This window comes from Pteronotus mesoamericanus, unplaced genomic scaffold (genome assembly GCF_021234165.1).
Source record: "Pteronotus mesoamericanus isolate MK-2021 breed Mesoamerican mustached bat unplaced genomic scaffold, CSHL_Meso_final scaffold_31, whole genome shotgun sequence".
In the NCBI taxonomy this organism is placed as follows: domain Eukaryota; kingdom Metazoa; phylum Chordata; class Mammalia; order Chiroptera; family Mormoopidae; genus Pteronotus; species Pteronotus mesoamericanus.
Genome location: NW_026555312.1, coordinates 30,364,986 through 30,390,593, shown reverse-complemented (window position 1 = coordinate 30,390,593; position 25,608 = coordinate 30,364,986). Strand labels below are relative to the sequence as shown.

At 38.7% G+C, this 25,608-nt stretch overlaps 1 protein-coding gene across 2 annotated transcripts in view; it reads right to left on the bottom strand.

Annotated features, from left to right (window-relative positions):
* Positions 1–8,385, bottom strand: part of EXOC2 (exocyst complex component 2) — a 256,076-nt gene extending 247,691 nt beyond the window's left edge. For both annotated transcript variants that reach the window (XM_054591988.1, XM_054591989.1), the window contains exon 1: positions 8,279–8,385. The gene's annotated coding sequence lies outside the window, so the exon portion shown is untranslated. The remainder of the gene's footprint in view (positions 1–8,278) is intronic.
* Between the last annotated feature and the right edge of the window lie 17,223 nt (positions 8,386–25,608).

Below are 25,608 nucleotides of genomic sequence, written 5' to 3'. Positions count from 1 at the left end.
TTAAAGTGTTTCTTCAAAAGAGGTCAGAAAATTTTAATTTTATAATTTTGCCACATTTCACTTTGGCACAACCTTTAATTTTCCAAAGTATTTATTGGCAGAATAAAAACAGCAAATTATTTTTTAACGTAACTTCAGGCTAAAAACATATATAAAAATAACTAGCATCAATAATATTAAAGAAAACAAAAACATAAAATGTAACCATAAAAATAGCTTTAGAATTGTCTACTATTCAGTTAAGAAATTTTGTTGATTTAAATAGTAGACAAGAAATCTGAAAAAGAGTGAGCAAGTGTCTTATCCAGTCAGGTCCCCAGAGGCTCAGCTCAGTTAAAGGGATTAAGGCCAGGAGCTGAAAGTACAGAAGTTCTGATTCACTGAAGACTTGGAGGACCTTCACCATATAGACCAAAGAAAGCCCCCAATGTTAAGGCAATATTCTATTTGAGTAAGTCGTAGAAAAAGTAAAAGTTTTCCCCCCCAAAAACAAAACAAAACAAAAAAAATTAAAGACTTCCAAACTCCACATCTCCCCATGCTACTCAAACTCGCAAGTGGGAGCAAATCAGAAAGGCTGAATCTCACAACCCCAGACCAATCCCCCTAAGCGAGAATCTACATTTTAATCACTTGTGTGCCCATTAATACTTTCGACATATCCAGTCCAGACTCGTCTTGGATCCAAAGGACTACAGAAAAATCTGGTTGCAGAGTTGCCAAGTAAGTTTCAAGATTGAAATTATACTCAACTAGTATCTCAGGCCATCCAGCAACATAATCAAACGATTGAATTCGCCACATCTTCCTTCAGTCATGTTCAACCTATCCAAGGACAGACTGGCCCTTGGGGTTGGGCTGAGCTGGCCCAGGAGGGATCTACCAGAGAAACTGAGGAGAAGGTCTTAATGGTAATTTACTTCCTTCAGTTTTCTGTAAACTCAGACACTATTATTCCTGAGTAGAGTCAAGGTTAAGTTATATCAGCTCTTCCACACATTTTACCATCTAGCAGCACAGGGTGGGACAGACAAGTCCTAGCAACAGGGTCATGAACTCTATGGTCCAGTTTTCTCCATTAATCATCTCTCTTCTGCTCCATCTCAAAATCAAAGTTAACAAGAAAATAGCAATCTGAAAGAATCCATGGGATACAAATTAGTACTAGGAAGACTCCCTGGGTCTCAGAAGGGACATCTGCAGAAAAGAAACACTGAACAGACAAAAGATAAAGCACCCCTGCTTTCTTGGCTTTCTCTTTCCTTCATTACTCCTATAAACAAAATAAAACTAAAATACACTATTTTAAAATAAAAGGGTATTTATGTTTTAATTCATTTGAAAAAAATCCAATGACTTTGTAAAAATAATGATAAATGGTAAATTTTTTTTTTTTTTTTTGATAAGGAAAAACCTTCACTCCTGCTACAATATTTGGAGCTACGGGATTAAAGAAAAAGAGACCGTACATGAGGTGACTAGGAAAGAATACTGAAAGCAAGATAGTATACACGGGAAAAGTCTGACAATTTGGCTCTCCAGAGCTCCCACATCAATTGATCCATTATATAAATATTTGATTACCCAGTGCTTCTCCTAAAAGCACTGGATTCCATCTTCATTAAAAATGTTAGTTTAAGTCTCCTTAATTTCTCAGGAACCATAAAATCATCTGCCTCAGCAGGCCAATTACCTTTACTACATTTCACAGCCAAAAACTGTAGGTCTAAAGGTGGCTGGTCCTCTGACTCATTTCACTAGATATTGATGACCCACCAAAAATGAAATAGGCCAGTGCAGATCCATTCCCCATCTACTACTAGCCCCCTAAAAAAAAATGAAAGCAAAAAACTCAAAGAAGATATATTATTTAATGGAAGAAAGACGGAAGAGTAGATTCATGTAAAAGCATAGCATTATTCACTCATCAATCTATTGCCAATAGTACCAATGTCCCTACCATTCCCTCTTTATTAAACCTACACTAGGTGAACAAAATATTACTTCTTGATATTTTAGAAAACGTGACTTTTCAAAAAACATGTCTCTTCCACCAGCAACACAGATCACCTGGACAATACTATCAAATACAGTTGATTTCTATCTTTGCTTAGTCCATCAAGATGTGGGGAAGAACACAGAGGAATTTTAACAGGGGAATGTGAAATCAAAGGAGGATGCTTACTTTTTTTACTGTTGTTGTTTTTCTTTTTTGCTTTACTGTCTGTTTCTAAACAAGCCTAAAGCTGACAGGAAGGAGATTTTGACAAGAGAAGAACAATTCAGTGAATTGCTCCCAAAAGCAGGAGTGGATAGGAAAGAGAGCCCAGGTTCAAGAAATGTCTTAATGTAAATACAATCTCTTTCAGTGTAACTGGAGAAAGAGAAAAGTTTTTTGGGAAAAAGAGCATGGGATTCTTCTCTGAAAGTTCAGTAAATTCTGACGTACGTGGCAGGATTATCTATTAACAGTACCGATTATATGAAAGGATGCAGGGTTTTGAGAAGAGTGGAAACGTTTCAAAGAGATTCTGCAAAGAAGAGAACCAGGGGGCTCCCGGTCAAGATGGAGGCGTAGGCGGACATGCTTTGCCTCCTCACACACCCACAGAAAAAAATTACAACTAAATCTCAATACAAAACACACCCAGAACTGTCAGAAAACTGTAGAACTGTTGGAAGTCCAACAACCAAGAATTTAAAGAAACCGCAATCATCCAGACAGGTAGGAGGTGCGGAGAGGCAGACATGATGTGGCACCGAGAGGCAGAAGGGGCATGGGTGGCCCCACATTCACATGTGGTGGATAAAACTTGGGAGCAAGCACTCCCAGCCCCAGGCCAGACCACACAGCCCAGGGTTCCAATGCCAGGAAGATAAATCCCCATAACTTCTGGTTGTAAAAACCAGTGAGGGCTGGGGTGGCAAAAGAAACTGCTGGACTTTGGATTTTCAGGAAACTTCGCTTAAAGGACGCGCATGATCTTAAAACATGTGCAAACTCACCCACTCTGGGATTCAATACCTGGGTAACAGCTGAAAGAGCAATAGTCAAATAGGGAGAGTTGGTGAAATGACTGGAAATGGGGCAAGTCCCAAGTAAACCCCCAGAAGCCAGGCAGTGGCAAAGTCCCCTCTCCGAACCTTCACCCTATACTGAGCCACAAAGCTGTGAAGCGGATTGCCCCATCCTGGCAATTACCTAAGGCTCCGCGTCACACAATTTACTGTTGCCTTTTACAGGGAGTCAAAGCAGTTCTACTAATACACAGCAACAAACACAATGAGGCTGCTAAATTGAGGAGACAATGAAATATGGCCCAAATGAAAGAACAGAACAAAACCCCAGGGAAAGAAACTAAACGATATAGCCAACTTATCAGATGCAGAGTTTAAAACACTGGTGATCAGGATACTCAAAGAACTCACTGAGTGTGGCAAAAACATAAGGGAAGAAGTGAAGGTTATACTAAGTGAAATAAAGAAAAATCTACAGAGAACCAACAGTGGAGAAGATGAAACTGAGAATCAAATCAATGATTTGGAACACAAGGAAGAAAAAAGCATTTAATCAGAACAGAAAGAAGAAACAAGAATTAAAAGTAATGAGGAGAGGCTTAGGAACCTCTGAGACATCTCCAAGTATGCCAACTTTCAAATCATAGAAATGCCAGAAGGAGAATAAGAGCAAGAAACTGAAAACTTACTTGAAAAAATAATGAAAGAAAACTGCCCTAATTTGGTGAAGGAAATAGACATACAAGTCCAGGAAGCACAGAGAGTCCAAAACAAGTTGGCCTCAAAGAGAGCCACACCAAGACATATCATAATTAAAATACCAAATGTTAAAGATAAAGAGATAATCTTAAAAGCAGCAAGAGAAAAGCAGGATGTTACCTAGAAAGGAGTTCCCATAAGACTATCAGCTGATTTCTCAAAAGAAACTTTACAGGCAAAAGGGACAGGCAAGAAGTATTCAAAGTGATGAAAAGCAAGGACTTACAACTTAGATTACTCTATCCAGCAAACCTATCATTCAGAATTCAAGGGCAGATAAAGAGCTTCCCAGACAAGGTAAAGCTAAAGGAGTTCATCATCTCCAAGCTATTATTACATGACATGTTAAAGTGAGTTATTTAAGAACAAGATCAAAACCATGAACGTTAAAGGGGCAACAAATTCACAACTATGAACAACGGAATCTAAAAAAATCTAAGCAAATAACTAGAACAGGAACAAAATCACAGAAATGGAAATCATATGGAGGGTTATCAGTTGGGAGGGGTAGGGGGAATTTGGGAGGAAAGGCACAGGGATTAAGAAGCATAATTGGCAGGTACAAAATAGACAGGGGGATGTCAAGAGTAGCATAGGAAATGAAGCCAAAGAACTTATATGCACAACCCATGTACATTACCTAAGGGGAGGGACTACTAGAGGGAAGGGCGGTACCGGACGGAGGAGGACAAATAGGAGAAAAATAGGGACAGATGTAATAGCATAATCAAAAATATACTTTTTAAAAAGAGAGAGAGAGAAAAAGAAGAGAACCAAATGCTGAGGAAGAAAACTCTAGAAAAGTCTTTGTTGGCCAGCTAAAATTGTGAACATGAATTTATAGAGGTACAAATCTATATGCTAGGATTTTCCCTTGCTGATCTCAGCAACTCAGTTCATGCATTAAAGAAGGTAAAGAACTGAGATGGTCCAGGGCTGAGAATTTGCCAGCAAGAGGATACAGATGGATACTGGTGTGAGAGTGACCAAAGACACAATAAAAGAACAGGTATAATTGAGGTAACGGAGTGGGCTTTAGAAAGATGAAAGACTATATGTAAGCAACAAGCAGTAGATCTGAGCTTTGAATTTCAGAAGTGGACCAGTTTCAGGTTGGGGGACATTAGTTCTATTCCCTCAGCCCAAGCACATCTCAGGCAATCATACTCTTCCCTCTGTAGCTCCAGTTCTCAGTGGGCTCTACTTTCACCTTTTGTCCCTTCCAGTTGTTAGTTTCTCTTCAGGCCTCATTATCCCTTATTTGTTCATTCATGCTGCCACACCTCTGAAAGTAGTCCCTTTATTAAAGTCTCCTTATTAGAACTATCTGGAGGAATTCCGATTCCTGCTGAAACCCTGAGTTAATTAGATACTCACTATGCCAATCACTAATGGGGCTTTCACTAATATTAAACTAAAGCCAGATATTCCTAGCTTTTTGTCTTGTCTTTCAATAAAATTATAATACAATAAAGTTAAAATCATATACCCTCTAAAATCACAAAACTCTGTAAGAGGAAAAGGCCTTAAAAAAATTCGTCAAAGATGAAACTAAGGGCCAAACGAGCCAAAAGCAGCACAACTAGCAAGTAACAAAGGAAGAACTTACTCAGTGTTGTACAATGATTACAAATGCTAACTTTGTGCCAGGTAACAGTCTACGTGCGTGCTTGGATCCACCTTGTGTAGTTTATATTCTAATTAACTAAAATCCAGGTTTTCCAAACCCTGGTATCCACTGTTCTGTTGCTGGCACGAAGATTTACTGTTAGTGGGAAAAAATAAGCAGAAAGAATTACTAAAACCAAAACCATAAATAAAGCAAACTGTATGGCCACCCTACTATTAAGTTAAAGAATGTTCATAAAGTTTCAAATTTCTGTGCCTGACCTTCAAGTCACTCCATAATTCAAAATGCACTCACTTACCAGTCAGCGGACCTTTTTTCCTGGTGTGCTGCCCAGATGTTCACCTGCCTTCCCTATGAAGGGCCACATCCTTACTGTTAACGTCTGACTTCCATGAAGCCTTCCTGATTACTCTACCCCAACAGATCCTTCCCTCCTCTAAATCCTTGCTGTACTTAGAATACTACAATTTAGTTTTTAGCTATTCTTTGAGAGGGCAAAAGTGTGCCTTTTGAATCAAGGCTAATATTATTTTATTCCCAGTATATGTCAGGCATATGCTAAAATTGGGAAACAAAAATTGACTGAGACTAATCCCTGTCCAGCAAGAGCTTTGTCTTTTGACAGTACATAAATACCAGTAATAGCCATAGCCTCTAAGACAACACAGGAATAAGACAAGTACTAAGTGATTACAGGATTCACTGAGTTGGAAAATTTCAAAGCAAGAACTCTTAGAAATAATCTATGCCCTGGCTGGTGTTGCTCACTGGATTGAGCGCAGGTCTGCAAACCAAAGGGTTGCCAGTTCAATTCCCACTCAGGGCACATGCTTGGGTTATGGGCCAGGTCCCCAGTGGGGGGCCGTGCAAGAGGCAATCACACATTGATATTTCTCTCCCTCTCTTTCTCCCTCCCTTCTCCTCTCTCTAAAAATAAATAAAATCGTAAAAGAAAAGAAATAATCTAGTTTTATGTATCCCCTGAGTACAGGAAAATGGGGACTGAAGTCTGAAGAGGCTAAGCAACTCAGCCCTGGCCACAAAGCAAATGGGTGGTTGCTTTGATTTCTAAGCCAAAATACTTTTGACTCTAATTTTCAAACTGAGGTCCAAGGATATCTGTAAGTGTGTCCACAACGTCATGATTCATAATTTCTCTACAACTACTTTAAGTTTGAGTGTTTCTATCAATAATTCTTTTAAATTAACATAAACATAGACTGAATCATGTGATTATAATTGGACACTACTACACCACTGGATTTCACCAGACACTCCAGGGGATCCATGATCATATTCCCCAGGGTCTGAGAACAATCCACATTGCAGCATACTGCTTAGCAGAGTGGTCAATGCTATTTCCCATTCCAGTCAATTTCAAAACCCTCTCTACTCAAAATGGCCTAAAACTCATCCATCCAATAAACATGTAAGCTCCTACTATGTGGTAGGTGCTGTACTAGGAATCCTGGCCTAATGAAGAGGAGTATATTGGAGAATGGGTGAAAAAGATTTAGACACTAACTCTATAACCCACATTTCCTATACGGCTTAGTGCTGCCACTGCCTGACACTAAAAATTGTCCAAAATCCTTTACTGGAAGACTGCCTTTGCCAAAGTTTTTGAGTACCAATTTCTTTTCCCTTAAGTTTTATATACCAGGCTCTCGAATATTTGTTAAACAGAAATTTAACACAGCACATTAACGATAGTCTTTTCAAAAGAGAATAGTTCAAAATGATATTGTATTTAGCACAGGAAATTAAATGCTTGACAAGGAAAAAAATCATTTTCTAAACCTCCCAATCGTTTTTCCAAGTTATAATGGGGAATCCTCTGCTTCTCTGCCTAAAATTATTAAGTTTCTACTTAAACAGAGAGATTACTTAAGTAGTAAGCACATCATCCTCTTTCTACTTACCACCCTTTCAGTCAACAACTTTAAGCAAACAGATGATCTTTGTGAAGCTTTTGGATTTCAGTCCTTTGTTATTAGTCACTCACACTGAACCTGCCCAGAATGTACTAATATAAAATATTATTAATTAGTAGACGATAGATCCACATTAACCTGAGTCAGAACTAGCTTCCCAATATAGTTCACCCAGATGATGTATTTAATTAAGGTGTGTGGCTGACTTTTAGAGGGTTTTACTAAAGCTTTTCTTGTAGGTGTACTCATTCGTAAAAACAATGAAACAAATTTTCTCGTATTTATTAGTATGATTAACTCTCAGGGACTAAAACTAGTTTATTTCCTTTCAAGAACTGTTCGTTAGAATTAAAGCCGTGTCTCTTTAATAAACGTTGATGGAGAGGTTAACAGTGTGGTGGGTGCGCCGCCCCAGAGCCTGCCTCTGAAGGGTCTCAACGGCAGCTGAACAGTAACCTGACTTCAGGCTAGTCCCTTCACTCGGGTGTTGTTTCTACAGCAGCACTTATCTCCAAAGGAACCGAACCCGGCACAGGGAGGTGCCTGACACAGTGGCAGGCGCCTACGAAATGCCCAGTCTAGCTGTACATTGAGGCAAATGTGAGCAGAACGCGCCTCACACTCGCTCTGCACCAATATATTCTCGAACCTAGTCAGTGACAATCACGCAGGAGCGCAAGGAGATGGCAACGCAACGCAGGACCCTTCGAGGGTCAGGGGGTCAGAGGGTCAACGTTCGGAAGGCGAGGGCCCCGCGCTGGGCGCAGGCAGCGGACGCACCGCGCCTCTCCCCCCTCACGGTCAGGAACAGTGGTCTGACGACAGGCGCGGGCCGTCCGCCACTCCCACCCACTGCTCCAGGAGCCGGCCCGCCACCCTGCCTGTCCGCGCCTCCCGGGTTGGCTCTCAGCCAGGGCGCCCAGGCTCTGACACATACCTCAGCCCGCCTGCCGCCCCTCCGGCATGCTCGGATGGGGTCCCTGCTGCCCTCACGAAGAGCTCTCTGCCACCGCCCCAACCGCCGGCCCTCCACTTCCGCCCAGCAGGAGTGCCGAATGCGTCGATTCGCCGGGTAGCCGAGCGCCGAGTTTAGGTTCGGCAGAAGCTGGGTGGGGCGGGGACCGGGGGGTGGGGAAGTTGGAACGGAGAAGGCGGGGATGGTGCACGCGCAAGCAGCGGCCCTTGGAGGTGAAGCGGCATTCCAAAGACACAGGACCGTGGAAATTATGGAGAACAGTGCCAGTCTATAGCGTGAAGACCCTGAGTGTTCATTGTTTAAAATTCTGCTCAGTAAACACGCCTGTGGCATAGGTCTAGATATAAAAAGATGGATGACGGGCATTCACCTGCTTTCAGGGTCCCCTGGTCTGAGTGTATGTAGCTCGTGGTATGGCAAGAGGACACGGAATCACTTAGGGAGAGACTGCACAGTCTGGGCAGGAAATGACGTGGGGATGGTAGAAGGTGGTGCTGGGAAAATGACAAAATACTCTTCTGTTTTCTTGTATTCTATTAGCAAAAAAAAGCAGCAAGATCATCCATGAAAATGGATGTTGAGGGGGCAAGGAAGGTTTGAGGGGAAAGAGTGAAATCTTTGTCTTGGATATTGTGAAGTAAATTGCCAAGAAAATGTGGTAAGCTTTCCAGGCACGGCTGAAAGCCTTCTTGGGATGTGCTATACTAAGTTTAAAATAGAACCAGTCAGCATGCTTTTGTATGCTTCGCTGTTGTGGTGTAGGTGGTAGAATATTATTTGTGCCCTGGCTGGTGTGACTCAGTGGATTGAGTGCCAACCTGTGAACCAAAGCGTTTCTGGTTTGATTCCCAGTCAGGGAACATGCCTGGGTTGCAGGCCGGGACCCCAGTAGGGGGCACATGAGAGGCAACCACACATTGATGCTTCTCTCCTCTTTCTCCCTCCCTTCCCCTCTAAAAGTAAATAAATGACGTCGTTAAAAAAAAGAAAATCATTTGTAACCAAGGTTGGAGTTATACAAGGCAGAAGGATCAGGAAGCAAAGGAGTTGAGAGTCTATGCAGAGAAATGGCATTATGGAGAATGATGGAGTTTAAGCTTGTGTGACAGAGTGTTTAGAGGGATTTCTGGTCATCCTGGAATTGGTCACTGAGATTGGAAAAGGTGGCAGATAACTAGGGTGATCCCATTCTGTGTGAGATAACTCTGATTCTTGTTTGTCATCTTGGCTTAATTATCAAAAGTGCCCCTGTTTGGACAATATATGGTCACCCAAAAGTCACTCCACATTACAAAGAGAGCCCAAAACAATTGGGGTCAGACACTTCTTTGAGGCTTAGAAGGCATACACGCAACTGGTCCTAAACCAGGTTAGTACCAGGCATACATACAGGAGCTAGTGTTGGCTGCCATCAGAGTGGAACTGAGCATCAGGACAAAGTTCTTGAGAGTTTAACCGCCTTTGGGACTATGTGTGATCAAGAGTATGCTACCTGCTTCCAGACCAGAAGTTTCCAAAGTTAGGAGACCTGTTGGAGTAACTGGTTGCAGCTGAAGGAAGAATAGCACAGCCATGAAGCAGAGGCAAACCCATGGTTATGCCATGGTTGCCACCTCTAACCCCAAACAAACTTCATCTTTGGCCCATCTTTATGTGTCACATGAATGCCCATGAGGGAGCATCCACAGCAGAGGGGCACTAGTACCCAGGATGATTTTACCAGCCTCTTTTCGGGGTCACCCTGGAGTTCATACAGCGGGCCTATGAGTGGAGTAGCCATGGTGGCAGGGATAGAGCTACCTCTCAGCAAGGCAGAGTCTAGACAGTGTGGCCATCCCCATCAGCCGCAGTGGCCAATGTGCAGCCAGTGGTACCGTACCTTCCCTCAAGAAGAGCAGGCAGCCAGTTGGTGGCAAGTTGATTTCCACAAACCCAGATATATATCCTGGTTTGGGTTTGTCTTCCCGTCTGCAGGGCCCTGGCAAGCAGTGCTCTGATTTATCATCATGGGATTCCCCATAATATCACCTGGGACCAAGGACCCCTTTTAGAGCGAAAGAGGTATGACAAAAAGGACAATACCACAGGATCCACTGGTTTTGTCATATATACCTAGGAGCTGGTAGATAGAATGTAATCATAAAACATTAGAACAATCACTAACATCACAGCTAAGGTTCCAGCCTGGGGATAACATTTTGCACAGTTAGGATGCTCTGCTATGGGATGCAATATGTATTTTGGTGTATATATATCAGGGTGATGCATCCCTGCTAGAGTTCTGGCTCTTCTAGCAGGGAAGAACACTCCTCCATAGACACAAAGTTCATTTAACTCTAAAGGCCTCTTCATTTGGGCTCCTCATACAGGCAACAAATATTGACACTATCATCAGGAGGAGGTAGGAGCAGGGAAGATTATTTCTGGAATTCACACACTCACTGGACATCTTTTCTATGCCTGGTGATATCAGTTAATGGGCAGTGCAACAGTTCTGGCCAGACAGCATGGCAACCAGGGCTTAGACCCTGGTCTGGGACAAAAGTCTGGGCCGCTTCATCATGGAAGCAACCTAGGCCAGCAGAAGTGCTAACTGAAGGTGAGGGGAATCTAAATGGGTGATACAGGGAGAAATAATGGAAATCACCATGGCCTTAGGACCAACTGTAACAGAAGGCCATAGCTCAACTTAATACTCCTGAAGTGGGTATAACTGGACATCAGCATAAAGAATTGGTAAGAGGACAAACTGAACACAATACAACATGCGGCAGATGGGCAGTTACAGGCCACCAGAGCCAACCCATACTTCTTTGCTGTCCCTTTTGCCTCTTACTTCTGGGAGTCTTACTTCTGGGAGAGCGTGCCCCTTTGTACCTGTGCAAAGCTGGAAGCACTGACCAGAGTTCATTGGACCAGAAGCAGGCTTCAGCCAGACAGGCTGCCTCTCTCCTGGGGTAGCTGTGAGGCCTGTTACCCAGTGTATTGCAGAACTCCCCTTGAGACTGAGCTCCAGCACCCACAGGAATGCCTTCCCAGCACACCTTTTATTGGCTCCCTTTCCTTTTCCCACTGGCTTCCCTACTCCCTTCCCGGTGCTTCCTGCTATCCCCTCCCAAGTTATAAAATACAGCCCTTAAAACTATAACACAAGGATGGCCTCTGGGGGAATTCAAGCAAGATAGTCATTATTAAAGACCAAAAACAACGTATATTTATTATGTCTCAACTATCTTTATGTGATGAACTTGCACACCTGTAAGGCAAATACACCATAGACAAAAAAAAAGGTGGTATGTTTGGACAAATGCTTTGAGTCTTGGCACTTAGCATGACTTCATTTTTCCTCTCCTTTACATCAGAAGACATGTCAAAATGTTGCTCCAGCATGCAATAACCTAACTGCCGCAGGATCATCCATTTTCAAATACACAAGAAACACAAGTCGGAGACCTAGTAGCAGAGGTTGGTAGGAAATTAGGTTTTCTCTGTCCCTGACAGTGGTACCCTGCTTATGGTGAAATTAAACCCTTTTCTTATCTCCCCTTTGGGTCTCAGTGACAGGCCATTTCTTGAGTGAGGCGATCCTGCCATATGAATGGCTCCTGAGAACTCACAGATCTTTCCTGGATTAAAAAAGAGAGAGAGAAAGAAAGAGAACACTGTATTCCTAAAACAAAAACACAAAAAGAGGAAAAAGAATCTTTTGCTAATATAAAAATTACTGGTGGTGTTCTCTTTCTTTTCTTAAATTTCTGGTCTGTATTCTAAAGCCAGCTAGCAAATGTTGGTGCAGTATATGCAGAAGCTGGCAGTAAATAAAACAAACATAAAATTGCAGTACTAGCTATTGAGGCAATTAGATATCATTATAGCTTTGTATTTTCATTTCTCCCTCAGATTTACCATAGTTTGACCTAGAAAAGATAATTTGAAGCATTACATTTCTTTGGTTTTAGCCTTAAGAAACAATATAGCAGACACAGTTTCCTGCTATTTAGATTTTTTTTTAAAGCATTAAATGAACACCTACAGTGTCTCACACTTCATAGCATATCAGTTTGTAATGGACAATAATTAGTATAGAATCTAATCCTCAAAACTGTAATTTTCCATATCTTGGTGATTCTTTTTACCAAAGACTGACAATTTTTTGGTCTTCTGTTAACTCAGATTGTAAGCCCCTTGCTGGCAGATTCCTGTCTTATTCCTCATTGTGGATACCACAGAGCCTTATACAGCAGCTATTCAACACACCTAATAGCACAAACCTCAACTTGTACATTTATTATTACCTATTTGTTTATTTTTTGGGGTCTCCTTCCAATAGGAGACAAGCTCCTTGAGGAAAGGGACTTTATATTGTTCACCCCTGTCTCACACATAGTAGATGCTCAATAAATAAGGGTGGAATGCAAAACTAAAAAATAAGAAGAGCAATACATGGTGATAGAGGTGGAATTGGGCCTATTTCCAGTTGCCTATTTCAAAACATGCTTAATGATCACTTGAGGGCACAAAAAATGTGAGAAAAATTTGATATATAAATCTTGACAATGTAGGAATGATTGAGATGTTTCACCAAGCACTACCCAATTTTGTCATCCTTCACTTGAGGCTTTTATGATTTAAGACCACAAGGACAATTTAAAATCCTCAAAGGTTGTAACACTTAAAACTCTGTTTTAGCAAGTCTCAGATTGGGCCTATTGGTTCAGCAAGCCCCTTGCATCATTTTATTTTTACCTTAATCTTGCTATTGTATATTGCTAGGAAATGCCTCTGTGGACTTCTGCACCTACATTTCTTGACAGTTTCAGGACTCTGTATATGCAAAGTCCTTACAATTGTCAAATGTCTCCAATCAGTGTTATAGCAAAGTGGAGTTCTGTGGTTTTCCACTTACTTGCTAATGCATATTTTATTTTTAAAAACTGTAAATAAAGCTGGATCTGCATAGGAATATGGTGTTTCAACAGTGTTACTCCAACCATATGGCCACCGCTGCCACCCAGCACAATCATGCAGCTGTGTTTACCACCTGTGTTTATATCCGGGTGTCCCTGGACATGGGTTATATCTGTAGGTGGTCTGGAAGAGAACAGGGAAATTGCAAAAGTCACTCACTGCCAGAGAGATAGGACAGATATGGAACCTGGGGAGTGGGAACTTGGTCAGAATATAAAAATGACTCATGTTAGTGACATGGGGATCTGCCTGCCTTGCTGCTGCAGAGAGGGCAAGGAAAAGATAAATCTTGGTTTTCTGTGAATAGGAATTTAGACCTATTTATCTTCTAAATGAAAGAGTTATAACTGAATGTAATATAGCATTTTAATGTATTTTAAACTGCTGGGTGTTGGGGGGTTTTATGTGTTTTGTTTTTTCTTTTAAAACTTTTCACTTGAAGATCTTATATACTTCATTGGGAAAAGGCCAATTTGCATTTTATCATTGGTGACTGCAATCATAGAAAACACATAGAAAATGATACCATATTTCAAATTTATTCCACTCATGTGATATTTCCCCTGATAGATCGGGGCTTAGGGCAGTAGACTGGCTGGCTTGTCGTGTTATGCATCTGCTGTCAAGGAATATCACCCCATTTGGAGCAGAAGCACCAGTTAAAATTTCACTTGGGGAGAAAGACAAGTTACTGGCCTCTTGGCTTTTGTATAGGATTTGAGTCCTATTATGAAGGTTTCCAACTTCTGGGAGTTTCAGAAATGCCTTGCATACAACTTGTCTGCCTGGCTTCATACCTCATATCTTTTTGTTCTAACATGACAATTTTTATCTAACTCCTTTCATTGCCTGAGTAACACCTTGGTTTCTCACAAACTCAATAAAAGATTTTAAACTCCCTAAAAGTAGTTTTCTCATTCTCTGTTTTCAGTAGATTTCACCTAAGTTCTTGTCTCAGCTATGCTCCCCTTGAAGGTATTAACTATAGTTCCCAAAGGCAAATAGAAGCATCAGTGTGCAGGATGCCCACTCAGTATGTCCTCTGCAGCTAGGGCCTGGCTGCTAATGACAGTGCATCCTGAAGGATGTGTCCTGCCCACCAGCATATAGCTGCCTTCTGTAAGCACATCTTCAACACAGCTCCTCATAAGCTACTGCTGTCTAGTGTCCTGGGCCAGTTCCCAGCAGCTCAGAACTCTTATGCTTTCCATGGAATGAAAGGATAAGGAACATATGAAAAATTAAAAGCCAAAGATAATTTCCAATTCGCCCTGTAGAGAAAAGTCTGAACCTTATTCTTTATGACTGAACGCTTATAACAAAAGTGATAACCATAGAGTGTAGCCAATTGATTTGAATAAGAACTTATTTTTCCACCCCTGGTGGAATTTGAGTAGCGAAATACTAAAAATAAAAAACAAAAATATCCATGGTTTCTGAAAAATCAAGGGTTGACCATAATGTTGGTTTAAATATAGACAGATAAATTTATTGATATAGCTAGAGAGGACAGTGTGTCCTCACTTAGGTCACTGATAAGTTCTCAAAAGCTGTGACTTTTAAGCAAAATGATGTGGAACAGAACCATTTTTACTACAGGCTAATTGATATAAACAAGAGTTAAGTTCCTATGGCATATTTCTGGTCACAAAAAATCACCAAACTTCTAAGTACATACACAAAATCTAATTTTAAACTGAAATATATGTGAGCTATATATACATTTAAGAAAAATTAATAAAAACAAGTAAGATTATTTTTCATCCTGCTTATTCCAGTTCAGGGTCATAAGTGTCTGGAGCCCATCCCAGCCGCAGAGGGCACAGGCAGGCCCCATCCTGGACAGGAGACCCTTCTATTGCAGGAGCCATCACACATCTCACACTCCCATAGATGGGGCACTGTAGTTGCATGCACAGCTCTGGGATGTGGTAGGAAACCAGAATCCACAGAGAAAACCCTCACAAACATGGAGAGAGAGTGTACACTCCACAGATAGTAACCCCAGCTGGAATCAATTGGTTTTTTTTTCTCATCAACATTATGAAGAAGTGACGTTGAATGAAACTGCAGTTATTCAAGGACCTATTGTATATACGCTTAGAATTTAGAAGCCCACATTTTGTAAAGCCCTGATATCAACTCTGATCAGATGCATTTTTTGACTGCTTGAGAGTTCCAGTTATCTCATTTTTAAAAGAAGGTGGTCAGGAGGAAGAAGCTCAAAAGTAACTTTAAGTTCTAAAATCCCATGTCCACACTTTTCAACAAACAACTATCCTTCAGTGAGTTTTGGCTGAACTACAGGGCCTTCTCTTTGGCACCTTTATCTGGCTGACCATCTGCATAGAGCAGAACATGTGAGTGGTGGTAGTGGAATTTTTCCTAATAACTATGTGGCAGTGGTAGTGGATTACACTAATTTTTCTGGCTGTTCTATTAAAAGGATTTTTTCCCCTCTTATGTACTTTGTTCTTTGTGTTACCTGGCAAGCCAATTTTAAAACTGAGAACTGGTTACTTTCTCTGACTTTGAGGCAGACTTTAGTCCTTTTCTGTTTCCATAATTTTTGTCACTCTATCCTAGATCACTTTCATACCTCCTCAACCTCCTTAGCCCTATGAACTAATTGATTTGCTTCTTAGTCCCTGACTATGGTACTGTAGTAGAAAAACCAAAGTATAACAGTTTAGCTGTGAAGTAAAATAATAAAAGAGGACAACAATGTTATTTATATGAATTGCATTTTCAACTTTGTGTTTTTTATTGAATTCCTACTTTTCCGTAAAGTAATGCCTTCTTAGCTGGGCCACACTTTTTCAGATCCTGGATGTGTGGGTCTGTGTTGATTTGCATTATTATGTTTTACATGTATTTAACATGATGCATATCCATCCTACTAACAGATTAGAGGTTCAAATAAATGCACAGACATAAATTATAGATTTTATTTTAGCAGATGCATATGTTTTCTTTCTGATAAAAAATAGCTTTTTAGGACTATAGACTTGTAAGGATTCCTACCAATGTTTTATTTGATAACAAATGCAGAAAATCTCTCTATGTAACTATAATTTTATCCTAGAAATTTATATACTATGTTTGCTGATTTCAAATTGTGAAAGAAAATTTCAGTGATTGCTGTTAGTCCTTTCACATCATTTTGTGTTTTAGATGTCTTTAATTATAGTTCTTATTGCTGTTAAGTATCGTCCTGTTCAAAAGCATTTATTTGTTACAACGCATTTAGAAGGATGTTTTTATTCTTTAGGAAAATCAGTTTTAAACCAAAATTTATAACTCATATTTTCCTTGGTTATAATGCTGGAAAAGGGAAATGAAGTGCATTGCTGTACCAGTCTTTGTCTCCCATTCGTCACACGCTCATGGGTTTTGACATATCTTAAAAGAAATAATGGGTAAATTAATTCTCAAAGAATTTACAATGTCCTACCTGAACTAGCAAGTCAGTCTCCCACATCAAACAGAAAGAGGAGCTTTATGCATTTTTAGTTGATCTATTATTTACATAATTTTCACATTGCTTTTCTTTTTTGGTGTACAACACAATAGTACTTTACTTAAGGATGTCTAAGTTCCATACTCACTAAATTGTATACATTAAATTTGTGCAATTTTTGTATATCAATTATAACTCAACAGAACTGTTAATAATTTTTTTTTAAATGTCTAAGAGATCTGTGTTTAACTGATCCTACAGGCGGTGCGGATCTAGAAGGCACTTTCAGAAAAGGTTTATTTTCGGTTCAAAACTAATTGCATAGATACTGATTCAATGATATCCTCTGCACATATATATTGCAGCAATTCAAGCTTGTTTTTCAAAGCAACAAATAATGACAGTGCCGCTTGTACTCTAGGGATTACTCTTTTTCTCTACATGACCTCTCTTGATTTCTATAAATTAGGCTAATCTGCCATAAAGCAAAGACATAATTATTATCATTTTTGCAATATTTGTTTTCCAAAAGCAAAATTAATAAAGAAAGCATATTTTGGATCGTGGGTGGTGATGAGGATAATGAAAAATCCTGTGTCGTACTTTTTAAAATATTTTGTGCCCAGGCCTTAGTTGATATTTACAGTTAGGGCTAATACAAATTTACTGCCTAAGAGAATTTGTTGGACGAAAATCTTTAACAAATAAGAAAATAACAGCTGAAACTCTGAAGAAGCTGTCTTTTCTGCTTGTTATTCGAGTATATGCTAACATATTTAAACCAGCAAATTTTGAGTGAGACCATATAAAGGACTATTCTATTGGTTAGATTTATTATAATTATGTAAACAGTATTTGGGGATAGAAATAATCCCAGGCACTAGGCTGTTGGCACAACTCATCTTTTTATAATGCAAACATGAGTAAAATATTAACCTTTAAATTTTTTAATGCACTTATTTAATGAACTTATAATGGAAGAAATATACATATTGTAGTTCACATTACATCCACACATTCACATTATTGTGATCTGTATTGGAAATTTAGAAATATGGGCATTTGTAAGCTTCATATGAAGAAAATAAGTAATGAATTAAATACACATTACTACTGCTATTCTTGAAAAATGATAATAAAAAGTATTCAAATGTGTTTTAATACAATATGCTTATCTTGGCTAGAAATCTAATAACTACATGACAAACAGTTTTAAATTACCAGAAATGGTATACATTTCATGACGTTTAATGAACCTAAATAACTTTGAATATTGATCTTCTGTATAAAATGTAATTATAAAATGCATGTAGTTCTGTCATGGAATCAAAGCTTTTTACTTTACCCAATGAGATTTCATATTGTCTAAGCATACATACTAATAGAAACAGCAAATTAACTTTAGGAACTTGAGAGCCCTTACATATTTTTAAAGTAGAAGTTAGAATATTTTACATTGTAGAAGCAGTTTAATGAACTACTCTTCAAAGAAGCCTGACTAAGAAAGGAGCTTACTTAAATGTGAAATAACAAAATATAATACATATAAAAATTCATAATTCCAATATATGAAATTATGCTTTTTTAAGCATGTCTGTAATAATAATAAAGTTAATATTGCTAATGATATTTACAATTAATCATCTTCAACTGCTGAGAAACACGTAGAGACAAAAAAAAACCCCCTTAATTAATATATAAAATCCATGGGAGTCTGAGCTGTTAAATGCTCTATTTAGTTTTGATTCCTGGCACTCCCCAAATTCTTTTCAGGCCTTCCTAAACATAATGCATGCAGAAATCCTGTTTGCGAGTCCAGGGAGTGCCCATGTTTCATGCGAAATCAGTAGATGGTGGCCACCAGAACATTCCAGAAGACTGAAGCAAGCATTTCAGTCTGTGGGTGATGGTGGCAACAGACGTCAACTTCTTACTCCTTTTGCATACATAATTCATTTTAGATTAATAGGGATTGATTATCCTGTGGCTTTTTATTTCCTGAAAATCACATTTTCGTAGTAAGGAGAAAAGTTGTTACAAAACCAAACATGGCTGGCAGCAGGCAAGTGAGAACTACAAGCTAACTAATCAAAATTAAAAAGAAAACAATTAAGTGAAAGTAAACAGAAGAGAAAGTTGAGTCAATAGACTGACTTCGGTTTCTTCTTTTCTTCCTACTTTTCCTCCCTCTCTTCTTCCTTCCATTTTAATTTTTAAATGGAACAAATAGTTCTGAGAAAATAAGTTCTTTTTTTTTAACAGTAACAAGAAGCTTCAATAACTTGTTATAGCTTTCAATATTACTTAAGCTAAAGGCAGTGGCAAATTAAAGCAGGCTCTCCAAAACTGCACAAGGGGCCTCCCTCTTTGTCTTTGGGCAAGCCTTGCCTGACAGCTAGTCCAAAGGCTTGCTGTACTCAGGCTAGCAATAGATACCATGGGTCAGTGCCCACTACTGCCTGACACACATGCTCGTGTGTGCATGCACACACACACACAGACTCATAAAAAAAGGTTGAAGATGGAATGTGGAGGTAGCAACTATGGAAAGGAGTTACAGTGGGTGAGTGAGGATGGTCCTACTGGAAATCATATGAATTGGGGGGTGTGACTGTGAGGGCTCAGGACTTTTGAATGTTTAGATTCCCTTTCACTTTAGCCCTGTTTTAACCCAACTTGCATCATTCTGTCTCATCAATCACAGTTTAAATATTTATTTTCCCCACATTTCTTTCATCTTTAATGTAAATTGAGGTCCTCGGAAGAATTCTATGTAAAAAGAATTCTGAGAGTAGCATTCTAATTTTTAAAAAATTATCTGATTTACACATTTCTCTTTTGTGGCTGACCTACTCATCATAGGAAGACTATATACTGGTATTTTGCTTTCAACAGCTCTTAAGATCATTTGTGGCCTGTGCAACTGGAGAATTGTGTTTGGAAGGTTTAGGGCTTCCTAGCAACAATGCCTCTTCTTTCTAAATCTTGAAGTGAGTAGACAGTCTACACTGTCAAATCCTTAGGCCTCAAGATCTGTTAGATACCTTGTTCTCTTAGTTTTATCACCTTTTTGCCTTTATTACAAGAAAGTGTTCAGAAGAACCAGCTTATACTCTCAGGAAAAAGAAATCAGGAATTTTATGTTTTGGATAAACTACTCAAAATCAGGTGAGTTGTCAGTTGTTTACAGTTGAATGTCAGATAGAGAAACCCACTACATAGATCCAATAATTGTTATCCAACGTTGCACAAATATCCTAATTTTCTGTCTAAGTCATTAAGTTTAAAGAGAAAGCAAAAAAGAAGATACTTCATACTTAACACAGTGACTTTTGTTTTTTGCATACTAACTTGGCAACCTTGTCTCTCCTCAGCTTGTGCTGCAGATAATAGCTAATCCTGTTATATAAATCCACCAACCCGGACTTTCCATTTTTATTATAAATAGTGTTGAAACTTTAGGAATTCATTTCTTTTGGGCAGTGCCTAAATTCAGTTGTGACTTCTGTCTATGCACAAGTTGGAAAATATACTGCAGAGTCACACATCTGAAAGGAAATGGCAGTTCTCTGCATACACAAGAAAGGGTAAGTCAAAAGAGGTAGTTTTGTTCTTGTTTATTCTGTTAATTACATTTCTATTTTTAAAAATTTTAATTTTGTTGTTTGACATTTAGGGAAGAAGTCATCATCCATACAAAAATTTATTGTTAATGCTAGCAAAGTGGAAACAATAGTGAGAAACATAAGTATGTCATTTTAATCTTCAAGACTTTGTAAAACATGTCTTTTCCCATATCTGTTCAGACTTAACTACAAAAGGCAAGCCTCCAAATGGACTATAAACCAGCTGACATTTACTTTCTCAAGATATAATTTAACATAACAGGACAGATATGTGAAGAAACTCACTGCTAGGAAAAAATGGTATGGATGTGAACAGTGTGATTTCCTTTTACTACTTTAAGTCAAATGGAAAAAAGAACTACTAAGCAAATATGTTTGAATTTACCAAGTTAATGAATGACTGCTAGTTTGTTTTGTAAATTGTTTTGTGATATATGTTAAAATATACTTTTACAGTTTATGAAGAGCTACATAAAGTGTTATCATTATTATATTTACAGCATACCTTCAAATACATAATCAGTATCATGTGAAAAACCATAACTATATTATTCAGCTTACCTCTGTACATATTCAAAATAAGCACTTCAGCTTATAGGCAATATTTACATAGCCCAAGCATATTTCTTTTCTCTTTCACATCTTTGATTTAAAAACAAAATGTATATGGAAAAGAAATCCTATTTATGAATTATAGTAAGGCATTAATAAGATATGGTTTGTGTCATTGTCATTTATGTCAATTTATAAAAAGTGACTAAGAATAGCTATTTAATTGTTTGATTAAAATGAACAGGTGAATTTTTTTGTTTCCGAAATCAGTTGCCCAAACTCAATAGGACAGATTTTTTTTAAGATTTTACTTTCAGCTGACAGCCATGGCAACCTTCGCTCCATAGAAAGCTGTTATCATTCTTCCATTTTGAGGTAAACTAATGTACAATTAGTGTACCCATTGATTATACCAATGGCAGAAATGCATATAAACCGATGGAAGGTAGCTCTCAAGGTAAAAAAAAAAAAAGAAAGAAAAGAAAAACAACCTAGACTGGAAGTGAATTTGCCCTTCAACTGACACTGTTTCAGGAAGTTGAATTAAAATAATTGTCTTTGGTAACTAACTCTATTTAACATGTGTGTATATTTTCTACCATTCTAAATATTTTTTCAATATATTTCTTATAAAACATATAAGATGTTAAAAATTTACTCTATGTACTCTTAGTTCTGAAATGAAATCAAAAGTCAATTTTAAGGTGTAAATTCTATAAGCCATGTGTATAAGTTTAATTTTTGCTAAAATTGTGTTTTTACACAAATTCATTGAAATAGAGTCCTCTTTGAATGTTAGGCGATACAACTTTACAGCAATGATAGATTATTAGAACAACATGGTATAACATCTTGATAAAATTAAATATTGCACTGTTAGCCTTCGTAATCCTACAGAAAAATGTGCATGCAACACATGAGGCTGTGATTTGTATGAAATCCCAGTGCTACAGTATGGTGAGGCGAGCTCTTTTAAAATATATTAATCTGACAGAGAATTTGAGCCAGTACATTTTATGAAGATTTACCAAATAATTTTTCATGTTACCTCCTATTTATCTTTCATTTTTTTATAGTAACTGAACACATCATCATGTTTTCTCCTTTTCAAGGAGGGAATAAACCTGTGTTTTTATTTTCCTGAAAAAACAGGCACTTCTGATGGCTTGCATTTAGTTAAAATTTGCAAAGGCAGTACTGCAAATTCAAACCGGGGGTGCAGCATGCTGACTTGGGCTAGCTTTTCTTCTCATTGTCGTAGTTGAAATTGAAACTCTGCACTGCTGAGAAAATACCATGAAAATATAACCCATTGCATTCCAGGAAAATAAATAAGCAAGGCCACCCAAATTTTCAATTAGTTCTTTTGCAGAATGCAGGAAATGGCAACAGATCCTTCCAAGGCGCCCTAGGCTGGGTCGTGGACACGGAGCAGTGACAGGAAGGTTGGAAAGGGGAACACAGGCACAATGTGAAGATGGCCAGTCTCCAAGGAAAACTGTATGCTAATAGGCTAGTACCGACTGACTGAAACAGACCTGTGGGTATTATATTCTGACCAAGGTTACTGCTAAGCTTCAAGATTTGGGTGTTTAACAGTGAAATAACACTTGAAAGTTCTAGTGGTATTACATATTTTATATCATAAGTTTAAACATTCTCAGTATCATTCACATACAAGCTTTTAGCCACCAGAAACAGCAATTTTCTGGACAGTTTGTGGAAACTATAAAATGCTTTTGATTTAAAGGCCTAAGGAATAATTGTTTCCCATTTGGTGGCTTTGCTTCTAAAATACCATAGCCAGTGAGAGAGGGAAAGAGCCATTGGTCAGAAGACAGAGGTATGTTGGTGAGTTTCCTTCCCAAAGTGAGAGCCAATCCTTTCCTGAGTGAGCAAGAGATGTAAAAATACAGATTTCTGAGGCAAGTAAGAGATTATGGTTTAGAAGCTCCTTTCCTTGAATGTGTTTTCTTTGAAACACTCAGATCATTAGTTTGAAGATAATATTTGAAAGCCAAAAAAGACAAGATAGAAAATTATGGATTCCTCAGGAGTCTTATGTATTCAGATTCCTGTTTTTACTTACTTGCTTTCTGTTTCGCTTCTCAGATCTTCACTACAGCATTTGAAATTTTACAGCTCATCATGTTGAAGTTAGTTAAGGAAAAAAGTGTTCGTTTTTTCTCACAGTGTTGGTTGAGCTTACAAAACAGCTCCCATTACTTGGGTGAATTTTATCTGTGCTGTGGGTCTAATTATTTTTAACTTCAAACAACGCTAAACTCTTTAATCAGCTTCACACTACATTGATAAAAAGTAAAGTCCACCCATTGGATTTATTTGTACAACCTTGAAGTGAAAAAATTGAGGAGCTACTATGGACTACAATTGTTAAAATAAGAAATAAAACTCACAAATGATCTGGCCACGGTGCAGTTATGCCGGCAGGAAGAGTGATGTGGGTAAGTAGAAGACAAATATCCATCACTCCAGCTAAAGATTAACTATGAAATTCAAATTACATTTTGTAATTATTTACATGAAAATGCTTTGTATTTGCAGTAAGCATAGGAGAGCTTTTTTCAAAAAATGAGAGAGCTTTTTCATCACTTCATGAAAATAGAGTAAGTGGGAACAAAAGTACAGCCTGTATGTTTCTTCTTAGCTCATTTCATCTAGTTGAGAGCACTTTCTTGGCAAATCAATTATCTCGTTAGGTTCGAAAGGCTATCATTTCCTTTCACAATAAAAGCAAGAATTTTATTTTTATATAATACTGCAGCATTTCCTATAATTGAATTCTAACAGTTTGGGAATGTGCTTTTACCTTAGTTTTCTATACAAAATAAGGAACAGAAGGAAAAACCAAACCTCTTTCTGTTCACAATAGATTCAATATATATATATATATGTCCTAGATTTAGTAGGTGAAGCAGTTTTTAGCCACAGGGAAACTCAGAACTGTAGCCTGCTTTCAGTCACAGGGCTGCTGAGAGAGGAACTGCCCAGGAGCTGGGGCTCCCAGCCTTCGTTTTTGGCTCACCCTCCTGTGTGCCTTCCTGTGCTACTTTCATTTTCTGTCTTTCCGCCTCTCCCTTCGCCACCACACCTGAGGCTCTCAATGCTCTCCACAGTCCAGCCACAGAACCTGCCTCCAGGAAATGAATTTGCACTAAAGTGTAAGTTATGCATAGGGTTTAACTTAATCCATTCAATATATGTTTTCAAGCACCATACTTGGTGAGGACTCTAAGAACTATAGAAATGATATTGGCACTTGTACTTTGGATAAGATACCAAAACAAACAATCCTAATGGAGGCTTTGAGCTTTGTGGCAGAGTTTGAAGGGACCTTGATATCATGTAGACCAAATCTCTGATTTTATAGATAAAGAAGTTAAGGCTTACAACCAGACAACTGACATGACTATATTTCCACTAAAAGGCAATAGGAACCTGCTGGTATAGTGTTTTTCTGGATTATTTCAATTTTTAAACCTTTCTCACATGTTGTAGTAGATGAAAGTAGTAGTGTATTGCTTAGAATATTTACGGCCCCCCTACAGGCTTTTCCCTCTGAGGGAATTATACATCCCCATCCCATTGATGCTAGTCTTAGCCATATACTTATTTTGACAGTGGAACAGGAGAAGAAGAGACCTGTGCTTGAAAAGCCATCACATGGCCTGTCACCTTCTTTATCCTCTTTTATGGTATCTGCATTATTCCTGATAAGGGCAGCTTCTTCAGCCTCAGCCCTGGTTTCAGAAAGAATGGATGGAGCAGTGCACAGACAAGATGGATGTTATTACTGAGAGATGTTATAGACTGAGAGAAGGACCTCTGTTATAAATCCTGAGTTTCAGAGTTGTTTGTTATTGCAGCAAAACAGTCTCAGCCAAAAACAGAGATCACTTGGTTGGTGGTTACCCATTTCATTCTGTGCAATTTAACCTTAATCAGGGTCCTTATATACATCATGATCTTTTTTCTTGAAGTAAGATCAAAAAGTGAATTCATGGAGGGTAGACACCCATGTGCTCTGCTGCAGGACTTCATGGGACAGTCTCAGCTCTGTGGAGACCAGACCTAGGCGGAGAATGGTGCATCTGGAAAGCTGTGGGTCCTGCTTCCCAGTGCTCACCTGATGCAGGTATACCCTGAGGTGCTTATATTTGACTGAATTTTTCAGAAGCATCAGCATAGGTGCATTGAGAGGAAGAGATTCTCTAGGGAAAAAAATGAGGAAGGTAACTTTCTTTGGTAACTTCAGGTGGCTTTGATCTGAGGCCATGTGTTCTGAAAAGCAAAAATCAGAAAAAAATCACCATGATATAGGTCTGAAGGTGATCTGTTTATAAGACAGTAATAAAATGGGCACAGAGCACATTCAGCTTAGGGGATCAAGAAGGACTTCTTGGAGGAGGCAGCTTTTCTACTGCACTTTAGAAGAATGAGTAAGAAGTCAACATTCGGAGACAGAAGAAAATCATTTGCCCCACAGGTTCATTCTGATAGATACATTACCATAGGAAGGCCTAAAATGTTTCAGAAAGTATGTGGCCTCTTCCTGAACAAATGTTTAACTCAAAGAATTAATATTTACTAGATTAGAACAACAGTTCTATTTGTTTGTTTTTGTTAAATGGTAGAGTTTCTGAAATTTGATCTCTTACAGCATT